General features: G+C 31.5%; 2 long non-coding RNA genes across 2 annotated transcripts; one reads left to right on the top strand and one right to left on the bottom strand.

Moving 5' to 3' along the window:
- Positions 1–4,989: 4,989 nt before the first annotated feature.
- On the bottom strand, positions 4,990–7,031 carry LOC148629076 (uncharacterized). The gene is made up of 4 exons (XR_015914857.1): positions 6,965–7,031; positions 6,317–6,367; positions 5,561–5,690; positions 4,990–5,402 (listed from the first exon to the last, which is right to left on the bottom strand). It is a non-coding gene; the product is annotated as an uncharacterized LOC148629076 (long non-coding RNA).
- Positions 7,032–21,307: 14,276 nt separating this feature from the next.
- Positions 21,308–24,184, top strand: LOC148629075 (uncharacterized). The gene is made up of 3 exons (XR_015919353.1): positions 21,308–22,212; positions 22,680–23,607; positions 23,891–24,184. It is a non-coding gene; the product is annotated as an uncharacterized LOC148629075 (long non-coding RNA).
- The last annotated feature ends 1,667 nt before the right edge of the window (positions 24,185–25,851 follow it).

The following is a 25,851-nucleotide window of genomic DNA, read 5'->3' as shown; positions in this document are numbered from 1 at the left end:
CTTTCAACTAAGATTTTATATTATTCATTCGATAATATTTTTCTACATTTTAAACATTTTCGTTTTATCTTTCAGAGAAAATTCAGAAGAGAGCAATTTGTTTTAACAGAAGGATATGCCGAATTTATTTTAGAATAATCTTTGGAAGAAGGCGTGTTTTTGTAATCTGTTTTACAATAAGAAAATGCTATTGATTTAAGAAAAAATTTGCTTTTTCCGTTGACTATATAGACTTTCACAGTTGTTTGTTGCATTTGTATCTTATCTGTATATGCTTTACAAATATGGATATATATTCTTTTTTTCGTACCTGTAGTAGTCCGTAGAGGACTTAAATTTTTAAAAAAGTTATCATTGAAGATAATTGTCAAACTTATTTTTATTACTTTCAAATTTAAATTATCCCTTGAATTATCACAGAGATAATTAATTGCTTATGCAAAGGGCAATCATCAATTCTGTAAAGGTTTTGAATTAAAAAGAAGCCTGAATATTGAAGAAAAATGAGGATTGACGAACAACAAATCGTACAGCTCATACAAAACTACATGGTACACATAGAAAAACAAAAAAAAATAGGACCCCTACTGAACACCTAAAGTGAACGCAGGGGCTGCAAAATGGTGGACAGTTTCTGCATTTTATCAAAATATTTTGTTCATTAAAGAGGAGAAATATATATTTTCCAATAAAAATGGGCACTCCATAAAAATCAATTATGGTAATGATACGAGTGTTATACTTTTTGTAACAATGAAATTAACCAAGAAGCAACATATCCTTTTCTGAGTATCTTTTTCCTAAGAAGCTGATTGTTTTGATTGGCTGCCTGTTACTTTTGTGTATAAATAAAAATAAAAGTACTGAATACTGATATGACTGAAAAGTTAAAAAAAAATTCAAGAATCAAAAACTTTAACGAATGGGTCATGTTTATCTTTAAGGATAAGGTGAAGCAAACAAACTATTCAGATACCGAGTGTTCACGTATTGTGCAATACTGATCAACAATTTTAATAACAAATAAAATCTTTCTTATTCACCAAAGCTCGGTATTCTGATTCAAATATCTGGAAGAAATTTACACGTTCATTAATATGTAAATACTTCAACAGACTAGTATTCAAATTTCCACCTAAATAATGTGATATATCACTTGGACATAATGTAGTTTAATTCATAAAATACACTAATTCATTGGTCAATGTCTTTTTTATGTCTGGTACTAAATGAGGAGAATATTTAGTTACACTGGTCATGGTAATAATTCAGTGTTAAGTAAATATCTCAAACTGATACGTGGTGAAAGTCATTATATTTTCATCATTGTCGATTCATTATAATGAATAATCATGTGACGAAATTGTTACAGCAATAAAATAAAGTTGAGGAAGGGATTTAGTATACCTTAAAAATTGTTTAAATGAAAACAGTCACTCGAAGATTTTTAAGAATGATTGTTTGTGTTCTGTGGATTCGTCATTAAGAAACAGATATGGAATATTAAAAATTAAAAAAAACAGAACAGATATTGTGAAACGCATCAATGCACTATCGTATAATTTTCATTAAGAGTAATCAAGGGAACCAAGGTTATAGCGGTAATCACAAGAATGTAATCCAGGGACAAAGGCCAGACATGGAAAACAGACACAAACAACAAAGAACATAAAGTAACTAATATCATACATACAAAGTAACAAAAGTAAATGAGCAACTCGGATTCTACTTAATACTGGACTGGGAGCATGGACCAGGTACACCTTTTTTATTAAAAAAGTAAATACTTAGAGAGAACACAAAAAAAAATCTTCAATAAGTGAAACCAAACCTTTAACTAAGCTCTGAAAGATCCCGACTGCAGAAGTAATGAAATCCACAGTAACCGAAGCCATTTCTTCAAAATAAACTTATAAGTGAAATAACGACACGAAGACACATAAAAGACCAACATCTCCAAATTGTTGACAGGCGCATGTCTGCGGTAGTTTTTACTACTTTTATGAGGCCTTAACCATTCACTTTTAGTGTAAGGTAAAAAATGAACAACAACAGCAAAGAAACACACAATAAAATTCACTCCGTAATAAATTGAATTCTCCTTCATTGAATACCTCAACAACATCATACAGACAAAATGAGATATTCAGTCAAGAAAGACAGGTACTGAAGGCTAGCTCTTAATATATCAAAAGAATGGCAGTACCATCACAATCAGCAACATCAGATATAATCGATCACTACAATTCCAAACGACTGGATTTAGAGTAAGCAAACGTCAAGCACAAAAAAGTAAGATTTGATGTTGTGCAATCCTTTCTATTACAAGGAAGCTTCATTTGAGTGTAAGCAATGAATAACAACCATGTACAGTTATTTTTGGGAGTTACGTGCAATATTCAATTACTAAAAAATATAATTATCAAGCTACGGGTGGTTTAAGATGTATTTCAAGAAGGTTGTAATACTTGCTCGATTTTTGAAGCATTTAAGTTGGCGAGCATTCATCCTAATGTAAATAAAAATTTGTATTTATTTGTTTTTTTTTGGGGGGGGGGAGAGAGTTAAAAGTTGACATTTCTGTTTTACAACAAATACTCAATGAGAAACAATAAAATAATAGAATAACAAATTGCTTATAACTCTCCATGAAAAAATGCATGGAAGTGCTTCACTGGCCATCGTGTGCCGTAGACTTAGGAATTAATCATTTTTTTTATTAACTGGTTACCTCCGTCAATATTTAAAATTTCATCTCAATGTTTTAAGTGATTTCACTAACCAATAGTTACTATACTAATCTTATATAAGATAAGGAAATGCCTTATTTTCTGTGCAACACTTGTCCATTATTTTTATATATGCATATCCACTTTTAATATATGTATAAGGGCTACTACAGAACTAAGAAAAAAGACTTTCCAGTCCTTCAATTGCAGTTTTTGTTAATTTTTTTAACGCTAAATAATAATAATTTAAACAGGTGATAAATATTACAATTCTGGAGTACACAAGAATGTCACGCCTATGAGACTAAATTACTCGTTCACTACCACAACTGAGTTGACAGCTGACCATCTATAAAATAAAAAAAAAAGTTTTCCGGTTATGTTATAGTTCCACTTCATTTTTGTTTTTTTTATATTAATTTCATACTCAGAAAAGAACAACATACATGGAAATTCGATCTCACAGTAAAATTTGACTTTTAACCTTCTTATACATTTTTATGGAGGCACACACTCACTTCAAAGACTTAATATTGACTAAATATTAGACCGACGGTCAATCAATTCTCAAAAATACCACTGCAATACGTTTAATACTGTTTGTAATAAACTACAAAAATGAAAGTTTTAAGGCGAAGAGATCAATTAATTATATTCCAACAACTTATAGTGAACGAGCAGTCAAGGCGTATTCGGTTATCTCCTTGATATGATTGGTAGGTAATTCCGTGTCTACCCCTATACTTGTACAGGTATACAATGTCCTGATATAGTGAAACTTTGGACCTGTTAAAGCAAAACTTTCATTTGATCTTGCTTACCTATTCCTTCACTCTTATGAGGATTACTTTATAGCTCATCTGATCCAACAGAAGGAATATCATTTAGATAGATCCTTTAATCTAAGTTTTTACAATATAAATGATGTATTATCGTTAAACAATCCTAGTTTCGGGGATTCGATACATCGCACCTACCCCAAAGAATTTGAGATAAAGGATTCTACAGACAGTGTGAAGTCAGCCTCATATCTTAACCTACCCTTAGAAATCAATGGTAAAGGAAAACTATTGACCAAAATATACGACAAACTCTTTTCATTCCGTATTGTCAACTTTTATTTCATCTGTGGCAACCTTCCTTTAGAACCTGCATATGGAGTTTTCATATCACAACTCAATACGTTATACCAGAACTTGCCGTAACTTGTTGTACCGCGCTAGACTTCTTACAATTAGGTTTCTGAAACATGATTACTTTGCTACAAGATTGAAGTCATGACTACAGAGGTTTTATGGTCGTCATCATGAACTCGTTACGGTGTATTCATCTGCACTATGAAGAATGAAGATAGATTTGTTCAACGTGTCATAGTTTTCCTTTCCTCTTTTGTCTACCTCGGACTTGACTTTTTATGAGCAACTCGACGGGTGTTTCTGGAAGAGCAGAGGACTCTTTAGCTTACCCTACCGGTGCACTTTGTCCATGATCCCAGTTCATAGTGCAGATGCTCATTTACTTTGTTACTTTGTATGTATTATTTTGGTTATTTTATGTTCTTTGCGGTGGTTGTATGTATTCTTTGTCTGGTCTTTGTCGCTGAATTACATTCTTTTGATTTTCGCTAAAACCTTGATTACTCTTTAAAAGCTATTAATTGCATGTTGCTCTCTAAAATATATGTTTACTGTTGTGGATATGATTTTGTGCACTACCCAGATGAACAAGTAAACTGTCAAATAAGATTTCAATACGCTTGTTTGTACAGCCCTTGTTGCTATCGTTGCTACTGCAATTTTATTGATGTCACAACAATTTGATTTACCTATATAATATTCCTATCTTACATATGAGACAGGAAAGCATTGACGATTGACAACCCACTGAATTGACCCATACAATATTTTACAATGTTAAAATGTGACAGCTACAGAGCCGGACATGCCTATTCTTCCTTGGAACAGCTGATGTCACACTCATCTTTGTGTCTTATTTTTTGTTGGTCATATTACAAGCATTTTCATTTCTATGCTGTCTCGTTTCCTTATCCTCAGTTTTTATTTATTTTATTGTCTACAGTTTGTATGTTCGTATCTGTTTCATACTTTTACGTTTTTGCAATGTCTTTGGATCTTTGTGTCTCTGGATTGTGTTTCTCTTTTGTTGACACGGTATTTTTTATCGATCTGATATATATTGAAAAACATTATTGCGATGGCTTTTACAAAGAGATTACATAAGGCAAATCGATAAACACAAATAACAATGGAGATATTTATTGGTATTGCGCGTTCATATACAGAGTTTTTCAAACATACGGCTAGACAGCTTGATAATTATTACTGAAGAAAAAAAAAACAATAAAAACATTTTCGTAATGCTTGTTATATCAGGGTACCTAAACATAATATGAGCAACGACTGAAAATTTGAAACATTATAGAAGTCTATAACATAGATTTGACAGTGACAAATGCTTTGAAAAAAGTGACGGAAATCTCATAACAGAGAGATTGTCAAGTTATATGTATCGTCATCACTGGACGTTATGTAATTTGGGAACATTTTATATAACAACGTTTTATAGCGACGATGTACATTTTTCCATTGTAGCGTACTAGGTAGATTCTGATGATACAAACACGGCGACAGGTTGCTCTTTTCTGTATGGATTCTGCAAAATAATAATACAATTTTTTTTTAATAAATATTTTAAATACAATTCTATTTCTATTAAATTTAGTTATACAGAATTACTTCTATATACTATAGATTCGACTTATGTAATTGATCAGCAATACTGCTTCTAACATGAAATTGAAAGCTTCTTACCAGGTTTGCATTGCACAGCTTTAACGTAATCAATGTTGTAACCTTCACATTCCTGGTTGATCTCTGCTACCTCTTTTGTATTGTAGCCGTCGTCATGTTGGAATGCTTTGTCGCAACCGGTCGAATCCTCCTAAAATATTACAGAAAATGAGAAATACAAACAAACAAACAATAACTAAACATGCGTGTTAAATAAAGCTTATTGTGTAGTTTCCATGAATTCGTTATTTTACATTTATATATTACTTCACAAACTCTTTTACGAAAATGTTATTGAACACTTGTTATTTCGTAAATACTTGTTTCAACACATATTTTGCGTTATTTTTTAAGTCATCACTACATAAGTTTAATGGTCGTCATCATGAATTCGTTGATCATTGCGTTGTATCCATCTGCTACATGGAAACTTATTTGTTCTACGTGTCATAGTTTTCCTTTCCTCTTTCATCTACCTCAGATTTGACTTTTTATGAGCAACTTGTCGATTGTTTCTAGAGGATGCTTACCCTGCCGGTGCACTTGGTACATGCTCCCAGTTTTTGGTGGAGTCCAAGTTGCTCATTTACTTTTGTTGCTTTGTATGTATTATTTTAGTTACTTTATGTTCTTTGTTGTGTTTGTCTGTTTTCCATGTCTGGTCTTTGACCCTGGATTACATTCTTTTGATTTCCGCTAGAACCTTGGTTCCCTTGAATACTCTTTAATTCCAGTGTTACATACATCGATTAAGTTATGTGTTTTATTGTTACTTACTTCATTTAATGTCACAATACTAGTATCGTCTTTTTTCACAATGGTATAGCGCTAAAACAATATTTATATTGTTAATAAAAACTTTCAGCACAAGTTAGCTCCAAACCGATAATAAAATCCAGTCAAAGAATGAAGAAAAAAAATCTATATTTATAGAGATCTATGTATTTCAGCCCGTGGCAATTTCTAATACTTGGGTTGATGCAAATGTTAAAATAGAGTTAAAAAGACCAATTAAATAAAGAGTCAAACAAGTCAATATACATGTAGCTAAACACAATTTAGTTCTGAATTCACTTTACCAGCTCTCCATTGTACAGTTTATGAAATTAAGACGATAAACCTATGTATTTCAACCAATTTTATAATTGAGAATACTTGATGCAACACGGCTAATTTTAATTTGTATAGCTTTGGACAACGGCGATACATAACTTATCTATCTTCAATTAAACGATATTTGAAGTTCCAAAGGGCACTGTCATTATATTAAATCGGCATCTAAAAGAGATATACACAAGGTTAGCAAATACAATTTTGTAACAATTTTCTTTTAAGATTCTGTAATAATTGTATCTATTCCCGACGTCTCTTACTTCTCTACCATAAATTGGATGCTTATGAGTTCAGTAATATATAAAATCTTACCTTTTTCTTTCCTGTGCAGATCTGGTGGTTACAAATTCACCGTCGCAAACATATATAGCCCATAAAAAGCTTCCGTCTTAAATTGCATCCAATCAATGCATCGAATTTTTTGGTCAGCAATTAACCAAAAAAAATGTAATAAGAAACATAAACAAGAAGTAATTTAGGAGATTTGTGAACGTCAACATAAATCATTCTTAGATTGATCTAACAAAATATATCATATTTCCATATAACAAAATAAATCAAAACATTACATCTACTAAAGTGTTATATATCGTATTAGCAAATTCATTTTAATGTGCACGAGTTTTAAGTTTTTTTTCATTTGCCGAAAAGTTTTTTAAAATGTGAATATACCATAGAAGTTAAATTTGTATGTACATTGTACACATTTTCTTTAAGTCTACTATTTCTATTGTTTTGTTTTGAGTTTTGTTTTTGTTGTTTAATTCTGTAATATATATATTTCACATATATATTTTTCGTGCGTAGGGTCCGATTTGCGTCAAAGACAAAACTACCAAAAGAAAAAAAATAAGACGACAAGAAACTCATCAAATAGTTTAAATTTAAGACGCCAAGAGAAGTATTTCCGTTAATGACAAGTGTAAGTCTTGTTCCATTATTCTAGTTGTTTCTCGCAGTGCATACATTTGGCTTTTTGTGGTGTCTGAAAGCCTAAAATATTTTCAGTTTTAGTTTAACATTGTGTCTTTCCGACTGATTTCTTTATATGCAGGTTATTGTTGTCTAGATTTGTTTGGTTTCGTCTTTGTACATAAGATCACGAGTTTCGGGTTAAGTTTTAGCCGAGTTACCAATAATGATACTTCAGATTCTCTGTTAGAAAAGAAACAAATTATCAAGATCTTCTGATGTATTTTTTGTACCAAAAGAGGGACTTTCTCGGTGCTTAGAAATGTTATATGTAGTATTATTGGCGTACGTGACATGGGTAATACATGCTCACTATTATATCTACTTTGTTGTTAGAAATTGTTTGTCAGTGTTATTATCCTTAATTGCAACCCGTAACTTTTTAAAAGTATCTACGAGTAGTTTTATATCATAAGATAAGACCTTTTTTGTTCGGTACCATTAACATAACAAAAGATGTCCTTCAGTTAGAGACAATGAAGCCGTTACACATGCACGCTTACAGGTGCAGCTTACTGACATTTAATATAAGAAAAGGTCATTTAGTGGTTGAACAGGAAGCAGTAATATATGCACGTTTACATGTTCAATCAACTGTGGCGGAGGAGAAGTCTTTAAAGTTCACCATTTGTGGCTAGAATCAATAAAGACCCTTCCAACGAATATTTGGTAGAACAATTTAATAACACTTTTAGATGATTTTACAATATTGAGGCTCTTAACAACGATGATTTCAACATGTATATATCATATAGATCAGTCTTTGAATAAAGCAAATATTATTAATAAAGTATATCCGTTTCTTGATCTTAATATTTATATCGGTAACGGTAAATATCTATACTATTAAAGGAAGAGACCGATATTTTTTAGCCTCAACTCCTCTGAAACCATACAAGGTCGAATATATTTGTGATATGAAGTATAAATGAAGTGTTGTGTACTTCCTAAATTTGTCTTTGAAACAATTCTTTTTTTTTCTACGGAAAACGCGAATTATTCATAAAATATTCCAATTCGGAGAGCGTCATTGGTCCGCGTGTTATAATACGCTTCTACGCATGCTCAATCGACGTACAGTCCGGATCATGTGTCATATTGTTTTTGCTCCGTTTCTTCTTCTTCTTCTTCTTCTTCTTCTTCTTCTTCTTCTTCTTCTTCTTATTATTATTATTATTATTATACTTTTTCTTCTGCGCGTAAAGATGTCCTGGAGATTTCTCGGAGACCGTTTATTCGATTCATACCAAACTTGGCTCAAAAATCAAGCATGCTCAGGGGGTGTGCAAGCCACTTCGAGACTTTAAAAACGCTGCCGATTTCAAAATGGCCGCCAAAACAAAATCCGGAAAAATGAAAAAAAAATCTATAAAATTAGTGGAACTCATTAGATGTATGTCTGTTCTAGACTTGCTGACATCATAGGCGTAATTTTTTTTTGGAAATGCCGCCATTTTTTTTTCAAAATGGCCGCCAAAATCGGCAAAATTTAAACTTTGTTGGATTTCAATGGCTGTTTTAGGTTGAACTAAATCCGACCATGTGCCATTTTGGAGACTTTTGTGTTTTTGCAGTTTCACTTGTTATATATAAAATATTGAATTTTTAAAATTAAGAATTTATTATGCACTTTTTAAATGGGTGGAGCAGAACTTTCAGAAAATTAAAGGATGTTCAACCCCCCCGGTAAAAAACAAAGAAAGAACAAAAACAAAAAACAAAAAAAAAAAAACAAAACAAAAAAAAAAAACAAAAAAAAAATTGACAGTATCATCAACAACAAACAGGAAATGCCATTTTTTAAAATTTAGAATCGCTTAAAAATATTTAGTACCAAGTCTAAAACGTTTATAGTATATATTTAACTGTATTTCTGTTCTAGCAAATTGCACAGTTCGGATGAATCAAGTGTGAATGAAGCTTTTTCAGTTTGAGTGTCCGTCTGTCTGTCCGTTCGTCTCCCGGTGTTTTCCATTCAATAAGGAAAGCTTTGTACTGTTCTTAAGCACAAACATACATGCAAGTTCGATTTTGAGATATAAAAAAACAGTTTTCAAGTTAGCAAAAGAGCAATTTGATAACCTGCTTGGGGAAAAACACTCTTGGGCGTAAAAAAAACTCGCACGATATATTGAAAATAAACGATATCAAAGAACATGGCTTTAATGCCTCTTCTGTGTCTTGATGTTGTACGAGAATATTCAACAATGAAAAAACGTAATCACGCTCAAACTATACCAAGACGCCCCTATAATGTGAACATAAGCAGAATTCTTGAAAAAAAACAAGGTTACTCTCTTGCGACCCGCTGGGCATGTAGTGAAAACTTGGGCGAAGCCTCAGGATGACCAGTTTATAGCACCAGGTCTTGAGTTTGTATTTTTTCTCAATGGGCCATATTAACTTTTAAAGTCTTCTCTTTGCGTTTGTCGGTGTCGTCATCGTCGTCGTCGTAAGACTTCAATTCCCTCATAACAGTGGGTCAAATTAAATCTGGGGCAAAGAAAACAGCATCTTAATCGCAGATTAAACCAATATTCCAAGAAAAATATTCCTGCCATTTTCCGTAGTGCATTGCAACTAAAGTTTTAACTAACAATAACAATAACTCGTGCCTTTAGAATTATACTGTTGTATGTCCGTTTTTTCAAATGTTGGTAAAAGTGAATTGAAAGTTTAGTTGCTGATATTTGTTTGCATAAAATGTTTATGCTCATACAATGCATGTAATGTTATTTCCTGTATTGAAACTCTCAATAGCGTAAACGTTATTTGCATTGTTCCCATGAAGTCTCAATGTATTCTTTTAAATCAGGTTTTGGAGATAGAACATTTTACCGCAAAACTCTGAATTATAGAAATATTAAACTGATACATATTTAATTCAATATTTTATTAGAATTTTATATGAAAAGATGCATCAAAAACATTGTAAATCTCAAAAAGATGAAAAAACACATGATACTGATATCACACAAAAATACAAATTGAAAAATAAATGTTTTAACAAAAACACGATTAAGATCATCTTACATTTAAGATTTGTTTGGTTCAGAAACCAACAATTGAATGCTGTCGGTGATGAATTATTATCAAGCATTAAGGCTTTATTTCATTTTATTATAATTATTCATTTAAAATAAGAAACTCAAATTTCAAAGTAATTTAATGTATTGTTTTGTTATTGTTTCTTATTATTTTTTTTTATTTATCAAAATATTTTTTCCAGTCTTCCAATAACAAGAATAAAGTACATATTATATCTTATGGTACAGATTTTATTCACATGTTATGCTTTCATATCAAGAGAAAAAAATCCTTTCTCGTGATTTTGGTAAAATATAAAACATACAATCATACATTTTCTTAATGTACTTCAATGAAAAGAAAAAACTATCAAGCACTGTTAGAACATTTTCTCTTTAAACATTTACACAATTCATAGACTGTCAGCTTTATGTTTTTATTTTCAGACACTTTTTGTAATAATTTTGGTCGTAAAATGGCATGTATTTCAGCATGCTTTTAATATCTGCATTTTTTTCTTTTATTATCTTCGGCTTTTTCGAAAGCTTGGAAACAGTTAATAGTCTTTCAACACCAACCGGACCACGTCCAGTGTAAGCTATAATGGAGGTCTCATGAACTTCATCTTCTGAAAAGGAGTACTTAAAATAAACATGACTCGGTTGTTCTCTTACAATTTTGATATACTTTACTTTAGTAAAATGAACATCAGTATATCTAAATGATTTACTAGCCTTTTCATAGTTAAAAACATAGATGGCATTAGCTCTAAAACTTTCATATGACTATGTCTAACCTTTGATAATGTTCTTATAAATCCAGGTGGACTAAAAACCTCAGATACATTTAAAGCCTTCTCTATACTACTGTGAATATTACCCATCTCCTGAATATTAGAATGACCTGGAGTACAAAATTTGTGTTCTATTTGTTTGAGGTTGGGATGCTGGTAGAAGAAAATCTTTAAAGCTGTGGCCATGTGGGATTTTTTATTTTGAGGAAGGCAGGAATCCGACCAAAGACAAAGTTTTTCTACTGTTGGATATTCCTTAACAATGTCATTTAAAATTGCAATCAATGCACTTGCAATTTCATTTCCTCCTCTACCAGCGTCCACCTCAGTCCATACTGCATTGTAACCCTTTTTATTGAGAAAAAAATAAACACTTAATTATATGTGTTTATTTTTCTCTTATAGAAAAAGTTTGAAACATCAGCCCGAGGGCATGAAATTACATTTTCTAGGTCAAAACAAACAACAGGAGTGTCTCCTTTTCTATCTTTATCCCTTTCAATTTTTGTTTCACTTTTATCTTTTATATGATCTTCATATTTAAAAGTTGTTACATCTTCAGACGCTTTATGTTCCTCACATGTGTCACACTTATCCTTTTTGGGAATGTGGAACCCTAGATTAAATTCAGTGTTAAAAATTCTATGGTAATAGTGATATTTTTCAGGATTTATATTCTCTTTCGAGCATTTCTCTTTATATAAATCATACATTTTAGAAAAACTAAGATTAGATTCTAGATATTCTCTTTGAGTTTTTGACCGACAATAATGTGAAGCCATTCTTGGAAATGATTTTTGTGATCTTTAATGAATTTTTAGCCCCGACAGACACTTTCCGTTTTACATGTTTTCCTCTTTTATCTTCTAAAGAATCATTTGCTTGTTCAAAAAACCAATGTATTCTTCTACCACTTATATCAAGTGCTTTAAGATAAAATTCTTTACACACTCTAATTGGTTTGTCTGACACAGTAAAAGTATATTCAAATGTGAAATTTCTGCTACTTTTGGTTTTTTCAGTTCTTTTTCTCTGTTTTTCCTTTTTTACTTCAGTTTTGGAATAGAACATTTTTTTCTGACTGTCATTTAGACACCAAAATTTATCAAAAATATATTTCCTTTCCTTTTGAGAAATATGTTTTGAGCATTTAAATCGACAATTGCCTTTACAGTCACCTTTAATTTTCCTACTTCTAACTGTTTGACTCTTTACATTGATGTAATCTTTTCCAGACTGCCTATCACTTTTTCTCTTAATTTGTTTCCAATTTCCAACTTGTCTTATTTTCTTCCTACCTGTAGTATGACCCTGACTATCTTAATTTTGAATGCCACTAGTAGAGGGGATAGATTTATCTTCAGGATTTTCTACTTCACTACTCTATTAACAATATGTTGTAATGTTTCATGTACCTCATTTCTTATTTCAAAAGATTCATCATTCAAAAGGTTTTCATTACCCAATGTAAAATACATGTACTATTCTCATCACAAGCATTTACAATAACTACAGTAGTATTTTCATCAGTATTTGCAATTAAAGCTGCTATCTCAGCATCTGTTTCAAAATTAAAATATTCTACAATTTGGTCAGACATTTTCTACAGTAGCACAATACTAAGTACAGTATGAAAATAAATTTTGAGAATTTCAAACCTGACAAATACACACTATTGTAAGATTAATACAAAAAAAAATGTAGTTGTTTTTCATAAAACAATGCAGAAATACACAATGTATAGATAAAACTAACAAAATAGTATGGCACTGAAGAAGTTAATTATCATAGAAATCCAGCTTGTAAATTCTTGTTGTAAGGTCAACGTAGAATGTATGTGCTATCAGGTAGAACACCTGTTCATCTACCTCTGGAGAAAGGCCGAGGTACATATGGGACAACGATTTGTAGCAAGGTGAAACGGTGTCATGAAATGCGTCAATGCTTAGACGAATGCCGTATATTTCTAGAACTTGAAGTTGTGGTTTGTTCTGGACGATTGTAGCCAAAGAAATAGTTGATATAAAGTTGAATGACAAATATAAACTGTCTAGCTTAGCAAGTCTTTGGATAACCAAGAAATCTGCATCACATAGATTTGTACATTCGGTCAAGTTCAGGTATTCTAAATTTGGCATATACTGTAAAAAAGAAGGTGCCGATACCCTGGATTGGGTAAGATTAAGGTCTGTCAGGTGTGTTGCTCGACTCAATCCTGTAATCAAGGCTTGCCAAATCACCATAATATGTAGTATATGAAAACTCAAATTCACGGAATTGTTCGGCGTAACGGAGTATATAGTCAAGATCCTCTTTTTTAACATTAAGAGGGTAGTAGAATATCAGGTTTCTCCACAATGATGGTGTGTACTTTATAAGACCATGGAATCATCGACATAATCTGTTAACATTTTGTAAGAGCTCTTCTATCTTAATGTAAAATAATATATGGATGAAGGATACATCAGGCAGATCATACAGATTTAGACTCAAATAAATTGAAATTAAGTTTCAAAAACTTACAGTTCTGTAAAATTGTGTATAAATTCAAATTTACATTAAAAAATGTTTATACAGCAATGTTATTTAATAATTAATTTGTGTTTTTAACATTTACATCATATATGATCATCTATAAATGTTATATTTCAATTCTTCATTTATCAAATTTGTGATGAAAGTTAAATTTTGAACTTAAAAAAACTGGCATTTCCTGTCAGTCTCAAACTGTTGTAACTCCAAAATATTCACATTTTTATGAATAACTTGTTTTTTATTCACTGAATTGATAGAAAAAACCATAGTGTATGATAAATTTCTATTTTTTGAAACATTAAGGAATCAAATATCTAACTTAAAACTCACTTTAAGATAGATTTAATACATACATCTGCAGAGGCATGGTTTCCAATTTACCCTCCATGTTCACTTTCGATCACATGGTCTTCTATGAGCAGTTTGATTGGTTTTTGGACTTAGCTCAGTATAGAACTAACTTATGATGAGGTTTTGGAGATAGAACAATATAATACTGTTACGCCCGGTGAATTTCAGTATCGGACATATTATTGTCAATTATCGGTTTCGTGTAATATTCTCATTCACCGGTATTTTTACATGCAGATATTCGGTCATTTTTTGCAATGCTTGGTGTTTGGACTGAAGAATTGTTTTACCTGTTATAAATAATACTTGTAATTATCATTTTATCGTTTTCCAGAACACACTTGACTGTATTATTGTTAATTTATCTCCGTGTCCGGAGTTGCACATCGAATTCGGCGCCATTCCTTGTGATGTGTAATTTTGTGTAGTTATTTACTGTTGTTTGTGTACTACGTCATGTCCTAGTTACGGTGTAAATAAATAGCGTAGGCGTACACCGAGCTGTCATCTGTTCCTTTGATCTTTTGACAGACAGCTGTAGAAGCCAATTGGCTTACTGCGTAAATTATGGCCCAAAGTCAATTTAGTTTTGGCCAGAAACTGGTAATTTCTAATTATTTGTGAACTTTTATGCTGCTATTATTTATTATCTGCAGACTGATCCGACGTCTGCTGGGGCTTACTTTTCGAGGAAAATACTCCAAGAAACTTTTCGCAACACCAACTAAAAGTGTTTGGTGCACAAATTATTACTTTAATCCTTATAGAGTAAGAGTTTTTATTCATCACCTTGGTCACCTTGTAAAAAGTGTTTGATGCTGCACCAAACTGCCCCAAGTGCAGTTTGCTCCAAGTATATGTATGTCAAAGACTTCTGTGATTAGGATTCATCGTATCATTTTATTAATTTATCATATTGCTGTTACCTATGAATGCAGAGTTTAAGATTGCTAATTATATAAATTATTGAACTTCCATCCAATCTTTATTATTATTTCCTACACCAGGGACCCACAAAATTATAGTCAACTCCCAAAATAGTTGGGGCATTACAATACTTTAAAAAAAAAAGTGGTTTAGGATGTAGTAAAGATAACATACATGTAAAGGGAGATACATCATTGTAACGTCAAGCTTTATAACCTAATTGTTCAGTTTTTATAAAAAACGGACTTACAACAGTATAATTCTAAACGCACGAACTAACAAAAAGGCAAACTGTACAAACACAGTAATTTCTTGAGGTTATGAAGTATTGAGTAATGGATTAAAACCTCCGTGTATTTTTACTTCATATGTCACATTTTATACGCATTTTGCCCGATTATTAGACGGAGAAGTACATACCTTCCCGGAGGGGAGGTTGTTTCGTTTTTTTCTTTGGTTGTTAGAATTACCCGACCTTGTATAAATGATGATATTAGTCAAAATAAAACCAAGTCCTCCAGGAAGGTTAATGGTCAAATCCTCTTGAAACACAAAAGCAATTTGAATAAAGCTGTACACTATTATTGTATGGTAGATCCTCTAGAACGATTGCTCATTTTGTTTGGATTCGTGAAATTAGTACTGTGTCCACACTTTGCTCAATTGACCGCGATTTCCCGGGCATCCTCTATTAATACTAAAATTTTAGATAAAAGGGATGATTTTTCATTCCCTATTGTCAACTATCTATTTTTAAATGGTGAAGCCTCTCTTGTCACCATCATATGGTGTTTACATATCACAATTGGTTTGATTTGCTCGTATTTGTAATAATGTTTCGGATTTTAGCGAGAAGTATATATATATAATCGAGAAATATCAACATCAATATTATCATTATATTCTACACAAGCACTGAAAGCTAACTAAACCGTTGAATAGGCTCATTCGTAAGGGATATAGTTTTGATATTATAGTGAAGAATAACATTTTTGTTGGTATTAACATTGATTCACTGTTAGGGTTTTTACATAGAAATTAAAATATTATATTTAAAAACAGTGTTTCCTCGTTTGTCTACCCCGGACTTGACTTTTTATGAGTAACTCTGCGGCTGTTTCTAGAAAAGCAGAGGACGATTACCCTACCGGTGCACCTGGTCCATGCTCCCAGTTTTTAGTGGAGTCCGAGTTGCTCATTTACTTTTGTTACTTTGTATGTATGATTTTTATTACTTTATGTTCTTTGTTGTTTATTTTCCATGTCGGGTTTTTGTCCCTGGATTACATTCTTTTGATTACCGCTATAACCTTGGTTCCCTTGATTTCTCTTTAAATGGGAAGGTTGTGATCACGCCAAAATACTTTAATCCCGCCGCATATTTGCGCCTGTCCGATGTCAGGAAATTCTAGCCATTGTATTTCTTTAGTTTTTACTTTACTTTATTTTTTACTTTACTTGAGTATATAGGGCAACATTTTTGCTCTACACGTGTATAATAATGTTTTAGAGCCAGCTGCAGCCTGTCCTGTGGTATAAGGGTTTCACACTTGTTCATTGAAGACCAATAGGTGGCCTTGGCCTGACATTTTCATCCCGGTGTTGTTGTTTCTTTGACATATACACCATACCTATTCTCGTTATATCAAATGCAAAAATATCAATCATATTGATATTGCAAATTTTCATATTCTGTGCGTGTTTTACAAGGAGTATCCTTTTATTACTACATTTGTAGCACGATAATCAAGTACATAGGAATATCTAGGACACTACATTTTATTGGAAAAATTTCCACGAAAGCGAAGAATTCAAGAAAAGTTTTCAGTGACTTAAATTTGTAATAGTAAGTCATTCATATTAGTTGCCATTGTTAGCATTTTTCTATTGCCATATGATCTGCATTTCAGTCAAAAGATGCAGTTTAACATCAGGACAACACAAGCAGTATGAAAAACAATAACTCAGGAGTGAACAACAGTTTTTTTTTTAAGTTACACAATAATATCTCTATGGAAAAGAAAAAATAATAAAGATGAACGAACTTCTCTATTCCGAGGTTGTTTTATTGCTTTGAAGAAAATCCTAAGTCATTACGATTTGGGGAACACATTAACTAACGGTGGTTTGCATTTCAACGGTGATATCAACTTATAACATGTTCCTTCTTTATCTATATCATCGATTGAATTATAGGGGGATGGATTATTGTATTAAAACTTGAAGAAAAATGGCATAATTTACAGTCAGAAATGTCCCACAAGTAATACACTTTTATTTAAAAGAGTGATGTAATTAGTATTTATAGAATCTGTTGTGCGACTTTTAAATCTTAGGGAATATAATGTTGGTTTGTTAGGTACATATTTTATTCAACGGAATAGTTAATACATATAAGTATAACATTTCTGGGTCCTCCAGTATTTGTAGACTACGATTTACACCCTTCAGAAAGTATCCTTCACATTTGATGTATAAATGTTCAATAACCATCAATCAATTTGATTAAATAGACAAAACAAAAAAGCATGGACAGTATAAAACTATGAATACCAGTCAAAATTTGTGATTGAAATGGATCATACGCTTATCGACTCACACGCACCTGTCCACACGCAGGAGATATTCACCATTATTTTTTTGTCCCCTTACCTTTGTTCCTATTTAGAAGAAGTGCTATCGTTCTGTTACCGTATATTTTTATTACTTTTGTACTTAAGACATTTCGAAGCTATATTCTTGTTGGAGACCATTTGGTGACCTCTGAAAGTATTTTCTATTTTGTATTTAAATCTACATTGGTATGTATATTGAATAACCCATATTATTTTTTTTTAAATTTCTACAACATAGAATTCAATATAAGTTCTTTATCGAATTTGCAACTAAGTAAAACAAAAAAATTAAAATTTTAAATGGAGTTCACATTTGCAGATTTGGTTTAATGTATTTTGAAAAAAAGTAATTATAGCTGTCCTCAAGCAAGACAGATTGTCTCGTCACAATAAGCTTAGATACTAGATTTAACAAGTACATTTGAATATGGACCAGAAGAAAAAATATACGACATATAAATGATAAAACACATTCTGTATATATACAATTAGTAGAAAACTAAATTGTGTGGTCCAATTCAGTTCAGAATTCCATGATGTGCATTGTAGATAATAAACTCTTTTTAATCTCTCTATTGAATATACCTGTAAAAGATTTTTAAATTTTCTTTCTTTATGATATTATGTCGACCAACGATCCATATCTGTGTTTTTTTTACATCACTTAACATCTGTTGTCCATCATTTTTGGTGAATGTTATCTTGACTATTTTTTTTTCACTTTTTAGACAATAAAGCTTAAAATTAACACAATAAGTTGTTCCCTCATTTGGCAACCTTTATCATTCCCTTTTTGATAAACAAGGATTATGTAACATCAAAAATTAGTCACAACCCAACAGCAAAACAAATTATTATTGAAACAAATATTGTTTTTTTCTGGACAAAGTTTTATTTTCTGTCATCGCAAATCAAATACTAGCTGATAAAGTAATTTGTACTATAATTTATATAAATGGAATTTCTCAAAAACAAATAATTTTTATGTTGTTGTTTCTTGAAAATAAAATAAAACAAAAATCAGGACTATATAAATCGAATGTCAATGGCACAAACAATTTTAAAACAAAGGACTAGATCCAACGCCGACCTTTCTTCATGGATTCTCTTTTTCTTGTATTCTGCATGTTTGTTCGTTCGATGCGCCGCCGTGCATTGTTTGGATGACCCTTCTTTTGCAATCCGTCTACAGTCCATCTAATTTCAATTTTGTTAAATTTATCTCTCATTTAAGGATATGCTAATTCCATCACCATCTTGCTTTGATATATATTGATTTTATCTTTAGTGTAGATCTTAATTTGACTTTTTTGCATATTAGCGGCTTAGGTCGGGTAAAGTATTTGACGTAGATAGGATAATATAGACAAGAAACAATTCAATTCAAAAGTATTTAAACAATAACAAGTTTGTAAAGTTGTTGAGATCCATACCTTGTGAACATAACTGACAGACAGAAACTGAAGTAACTTAGTAGTATTATTATCTTCATATCACTTAAACACTTCAGAAAAATTATCAATGTTTGCATAATTTGCAGATAAATTTACTTTTTCTGGCACGCGTATTCGGTTCAGCGTATTAAAGTGGACGTTGAGAACGAATGATTTGTAATATCAAAGTGGTAATGGATTGTAACTCCAGGTGTCAAAAAGACGTCAAACATAAGGCAACTTATGGGTCAATACGATGGCCATCATTTGAACAACTGGATCGATAAGTGTGTTTCGAAAACTAAAGAATGCTATCTAAACTATAGCAACTGGTCTATAAACTACTTGATAAGACTCCCGATATGCTGAAATATTTTTTTAATTAACATGCGTATTCTTTTACTCCATGTTTCTTATTTATGATGTTTTGTCCATCTTTTTTTGTTTCCGTTTGGGTTTTCGTTTCGTTTTTTTTTCTAGAACTTAAATATGCTGTTAATCGTTAAAAAAATAATTATTTTGCATTAACAAGACAATTTTGTTTAATTCACAAAGAGTAAAAATGATTCGAAGTTTTTACCGTGCATTAACATCTTTATCAAAAATTAAATCTTGGAGAAGGGAAGAGAAATGTATCTTTTTTGTTTGTTTAAGCTTCTCAGAGCACATAAAAAGGGAATCATGCACTTAGGCACGACATTAACAAACAAAGAAGGATGACTGATTCATACCGATCTTATTGTTTACTAGACGAAAAGGTAAGATGAATTATGTTTTAAAAAATAATCACTTCGTTTTACTGATAAAACAGAATATCCATCCATTTTTTTTTTATTTGATTGATTTGCCAACTGACTTTCAGAGTGTGTTACATGGAAAGAGGAGAGAAATTAAAATTTTGGATGGCATCTTTCCTCTGAAGATCAGCTTAATATGTAGACATATTCTATTGAGTGTTCCAGCAAACGTTTACGTATAAAAAAAATATTAATTGAAGACATGGAAAATCCTCGTTTTATTCTTATATACGTCATTGTCTCAAAGCTTGGATTCCTTTATCCACAAAGATTAACAACTCTATAACATCATAATAAAACTTTCCCGTGATTTGACTTTTGCTTTTAAACAATTTTGATCGCAAAGATAGCGAACATTAAATCACCGCTAAATAAACACTTATAAAGTGTATTTATAAATGCTACTACAGAACTAAGAGAAAAAGACTATCCTAGTCCTTCAACTGAAGTTTTTTTTATTGCTTTATCTCTGAATAATGATAATTTAAACAGGTCTAAGAACTAAGAGAAAAAGATATCCTAGTCCTTCAACTGAAGTTTTTTTATTGCTTTATCTCTGAATAATGATAATTTAAACAGGTCAAAACCATTAGAATACCGGAGAACAGAATGACACACCTATGAGACCAAAACCAAAAAAGCGAAGAAAAATGCTCACGTGTTGTCAAATTACCAATTGTTTCATTTACTATTGTTCACTTCTACAACTTAGTTGACATCTGACGAAATGTAAATACCAATAAAAGTCCACTTTTCCTTTTTTTCGAATATATATTTGATTTTTATTATATTCAATCGATCTCATGCTCGCAAAATAAAACATGAAAACTTGATCCTACAGTAAGGATTTGACTTTTGAGTAATTACCTTCTTAAGCATTTTCTATGGAGGCACAAATTTACTTCAAAGACTTGCTATTAACTAAATATTTGACGGACGGTAAATCGACTCTCTGAAATACTACTTCATGAAATACATCAAGAATACAATAATTAAACTTTTTATTTGAAGAGATTATTGAAAATGTATCTAGAAGTATATTCCAACATCATAAAGTACACATTCAGTTATTATGTTATCAGTTATCTCCTTGATATGATCGGTAGGTATTCCGTGTCATCAATTGCACATGTATACAATGTCCTTATATAGTGTTTGATCTTTCAAAATATCCTGGAAATTAAAGAGACAATTGAGTGATCGTCGTCTGTTTTATACCTTGGCGTGGATATGCCTTTTTGCACTGACTACCACGTATCGCAAATATACTGCCAAATAAGATTTCAAGACAGGTGTTGGTTTAACCTTGTTGCTGTCGTCGCTACAGAGGTTTTTTTTTTTATAGATGTCACAATTTGATTGACCGATATGAAGTCTATTTCTCACATATAAGACAAGAAAGCTTCAGTTAACGTTCACGTCTTACCGGATCAACAATTCATTGAACTTGACCCATACTGTCTTTTACTTATTTGAAATGTGACAGCTACAAAGCCGGACATGCCTATTTTTTTCTTTGGAACAACTGATATTACACCCAGTTTTTGTTTCTTGTTATTTTTTGTTGGTCATATTATAAGCATTTTTTTGTTTTTGTGCTGTTTTGTTTCATTGACTCCAGTATTTTTTATTTATTCGATGACGGATGCTCGCCCTACCTGTGCACCTGGTCCATGCTCCTGGCTTTTAGTTGAATTCGAATTACTCCTTTGCTTTTGTTACTTTATATGTATGGTTTTATCTACTTTATGTTCTTTGTTGTTTATGTCTGTTTTCCATGTCTTGTCTTTGCCCCTTAATTATATTCTTTTGATTACCGCTAAAACCTTGGTTCCCATGATTTTCTGTATACCTTCTTGTCTACGTTTGTATATTCTAGTCTGTTACCTGTTTTTTTATTTTTTTGCAATGTGTTTTTTTTTTATTCTTGCATGTGTCTCTGAATTGTATTTCGTTTTTGTTGCACCGGTCATTTTTGCTTGAATAATATACATTAAAACATTATCGCAATGATTTTTACAAAGAGATTACAAAGGCAAATAAAAAAAAATAACAATTGATAAATTTGATTGGCAATGCGCACTGATATATAGAAATTTCGAAACACACGGTAAGACAAAATTAAACAAAAGTAAATTAAAACAAATTCGGACTTTTGATAAATCAGTGTAACTAAACTAAATATGAGCAATGACTGATAATATGAAACATTATAGCAGTCTATAACACATCCTCTATCCTACATAATGACACCTAGATGAACTGTCCGTACTACCATACATCGTGTACTATTGATATCGGTTAGAAGATTACTTGTACTAAAAATATAAATGTTATTTTTATGTCTGAGCGTTACACCATTGTGAAAAAGGACGATACTTGTATTGTGACATTTTTTACCCCCTCTCTAAAAAGCAAAAAGTGATAATATTTCATTTCTAGTGTTGAATTGTAATGAAGTAACAATTCTTTTAAAGTTTAAGACGATTTAAGCCGGTATTATTGCACATGCAAATCATACCCAAAAAAAGACGGCAATGGATTGAGCATGTCATAAAACAGTCACTTACATTACAGAATTGTTTCGTTACTAAGATGGGTTAGAGATTGGGAAAGAAGTAAAGAAGTAGGCCAGTCCAAATAACATACAGTGAGGCATCGGCTAGACATAGGGAAAAGAAAAAATGTTCGACGACAAAAAAAGGTGGTGGTCTTTTGTTTCAAGTTTGTATGGAAAAATTCTGTAGGAAGGTAGGTGAATAGAATCCCTAAACCATGAGAGAAATCTGAACATTACCTTGAAAGCCGTAGTGTCTTTTACATAAATACTTTAAAATGCCTAATGCAGTGAATTTAGCAACACAAAACTTATGAAATAGAAAAATAGTGAGTATACACTAATTTCACTTGCTGTAAGATTAATTTCTACTCAGGTTCCCTTGATTACTCTTATGTTAAAATCAGACCTTATCATAAATTTAAAGTATGCAACAAAACAGTAGAACTAGAAGACTATTATACAAATGTGTACAGTGTGCATATAACTTTGACATTCTTGGGAAATAGGAACATTTGTAATAGGAACCGTAAGGAGAGTTGTCAAAAAATTCTGTTTTCTTACCTTTTGTTTATCTTTTATAATGCCATTTTTGAGGATGACAGTGCGTCTTGGAATTTCAACTATCGTTTTATTGAAGATAAAGAAATTCTATATCGCTGATTACATAAGCCGTTAACATTTTAATTTTCAAATAACCACGATACCATTTTGCACCAATAATTCGCAATTGAAGACCGATTGTTTGAAATACATGTTATAACATTACTTCTTCAATGTAGAGCTGAGATAGTGAAATTTCTTAATTACAAATTATTTGTTGTATTTTAACCCACATCGAGATTACGATATTTCGGTCAGAAAGATTGTATTCCGAAGACGACTACGAGATTCTTCTTCTGATGTCAAAGACGTAAAGATGAAACTTGTATTGTGACATTTAATTAGGTATGCAATATAAATGAAACAGTAAATGGTCAGGGTGAAATTAAATAGTTCTATTTAAAGTAAAATTACTCTTTTATAAGTTAAACAAATTGACAAATAAAAAGTAGTGAAGTTGATATTATATGGGCATCATAAAATGTACAACTTAGATTGGCGTAAAGTTTTACGATATATTATCATGTGTTTATTAACATTGCGATAGAACGCATTCACATAAAAGATATAAACAATTTAGAAGTATATTTAGTTGTTATAGTCTTATTTCTAATTTTTTGAATGTCAGGACAGGTTGCAACAAAGCATTCGAATATGACGACCGTTACGTATCCGAGGAGGTAGAAAAAATCAACCAGGAAAGTCAAAGCTACAGTATTGATTACGCCTGACATTACAAGAATGTTGCAATTATTTAAATTATGTTTCTGCTCCCATTAAATATATTGTTTTTACTTTTGATACACCTTTGAGAAACAGTATTATAAATGTCTAGCACCATGTTCAGAATTACCATAATAATGAAATCAAATAATAGTTGTCAAACATTTTACTTCGTGTTTCTACAACCCGCTGTATGCTACTGCTCATTTCCAATAAACTATCATAAGCATAATCTGTATCCTTAAAAAAGGCCGTCGATAATTTCATATCGGCAAGAAATTACCGAAGCATCAATACAGAAATTCATCTTAGAGAATTCAAAGACTTGGCCGAAACATAAAATTATGAGACAGAGAATTACATGCGTACTGTATGCAATAGAACAAATTAAATTAAAACATGAAAATAATAGTAAAACAAGGAAAACAGTGCCCGAAAAACTTGCAATAACCCCCTCGTAAAATACCATCAACAAAAAACTGAGAGTTATATCAGTGTTCAAAGAAAGGGCAGGCATGTTCTGATCCCCGACACCCATAAATATATTAGGGTCAAGTTCGGTAAATTGTAAATCTGGTGAGACGTAAAATCAATCACATGTAAGAAAGTAACTTTGCATCACTAACCAATTTGATTGCGATAAAAAAAACTTTAGTAGTGACGGTAGCAATAAAGTCTGATCAAAAACTACATTGGAAGATTATTTGACAGCATCATATCTCCAACGAAGAAGTCAGTGTACAATATAATATGCAAGGCAATAACAAATCAACTGTGCAATGTATTCTCAATAAGCTGGTGCTGTTGATATACTTGCCGCTAATAAAGGGGAAGTTTACGATTGGAAAGTAAAATAATCAAATTATTCGAAAAAATTCGATTCAAACATCATTTGTCATTGTAATATAGGTTAAGGTCTTGGTATGATATTATTTGTCCATTTCAAGTTTTTTTTGGTAGATTAATTATAAGTTATGCTTGAAGTTAGGGTTATTCAGAAATATAATCCATATATTGGAAACTGCAATTGAAGGACGAGGATATTGGCTTATCTTTTCTTTTGTAATAGCACTCATAGAAAATTACAAAGAAGTTTCACACATATATAAATACAGGCTGGGCAAGAGTTGCACACAAAATAAGCATTTTTCTAATAAAATAGAATATAAAAATATCTTCATGTCCCCTATTTTGTATGGAAACATTGGTGACAGAGAATGAAGTTTAGCTTTTGTCATGTGAAAATGTGGTGTACAAGGTTAAAAAATGGTAGGAAGTCATAGAAATTGTTTTAAAAATATAAACACATTTTATTTCAAAACTTCCTCCTTTAAATTATTATGAAGTTTGTATTTTAAATGGATGGAGCATTGTGCTAAACGAATTTGTAATATTCTTCAGAATTTCATGAAACTTGGTATTGAGGCTCAAAATTGTATGCTGAATTCCAAATTTTAGTTTTTGTGACCTTTTTGAGAAATGCGAGGTAACTCATGTGACTTGATTGCGAGCACAACTTAAAACTTATAATTCATTTTAATTTAACTTCACAGAAAGGTTAACTACTCAATGAAGGGTAATAACAAAACTACCGAACGAATAAAATCTAGGAAGTAGTCAAAGGAATAGTCTAGAAGGAAATTCCGGATAACAAATTGATGCAGAACCCCCAAAAAATTCCAGTAGGCACATAGTTTTTTTCAAAATTGCCGCCAGACTGAGAGTACCCAATTTTAATGTAGAAAAATATGAACGGTGGTTCAGAAGTTGATGATATGTGGTAAACTTAAGAGTCCAAACAAAATCCACAAAACACATTTCTCGCATCTCACCTGCCTTTTGCAAAATGGTCACCTACACTTTTGA

This window comes from Perna viridis, chromosome 1 (assembly GCF_037379345.1).
Source record: "Perna viridis isolate PV_CMFRI_1.1 ecotype Kerala chromosome 1, ASM3737934v1, whole genome shotgun sequence".
Lineage (NCBI taxonomy): Eukaryota > Metazoa > Mollusca > Bivalvia > Mytilida > Mytilidae > Perna > Perna viridis.
This window is presented reverse-complemented; position numbering and strand designations above follow the sequence as displayed.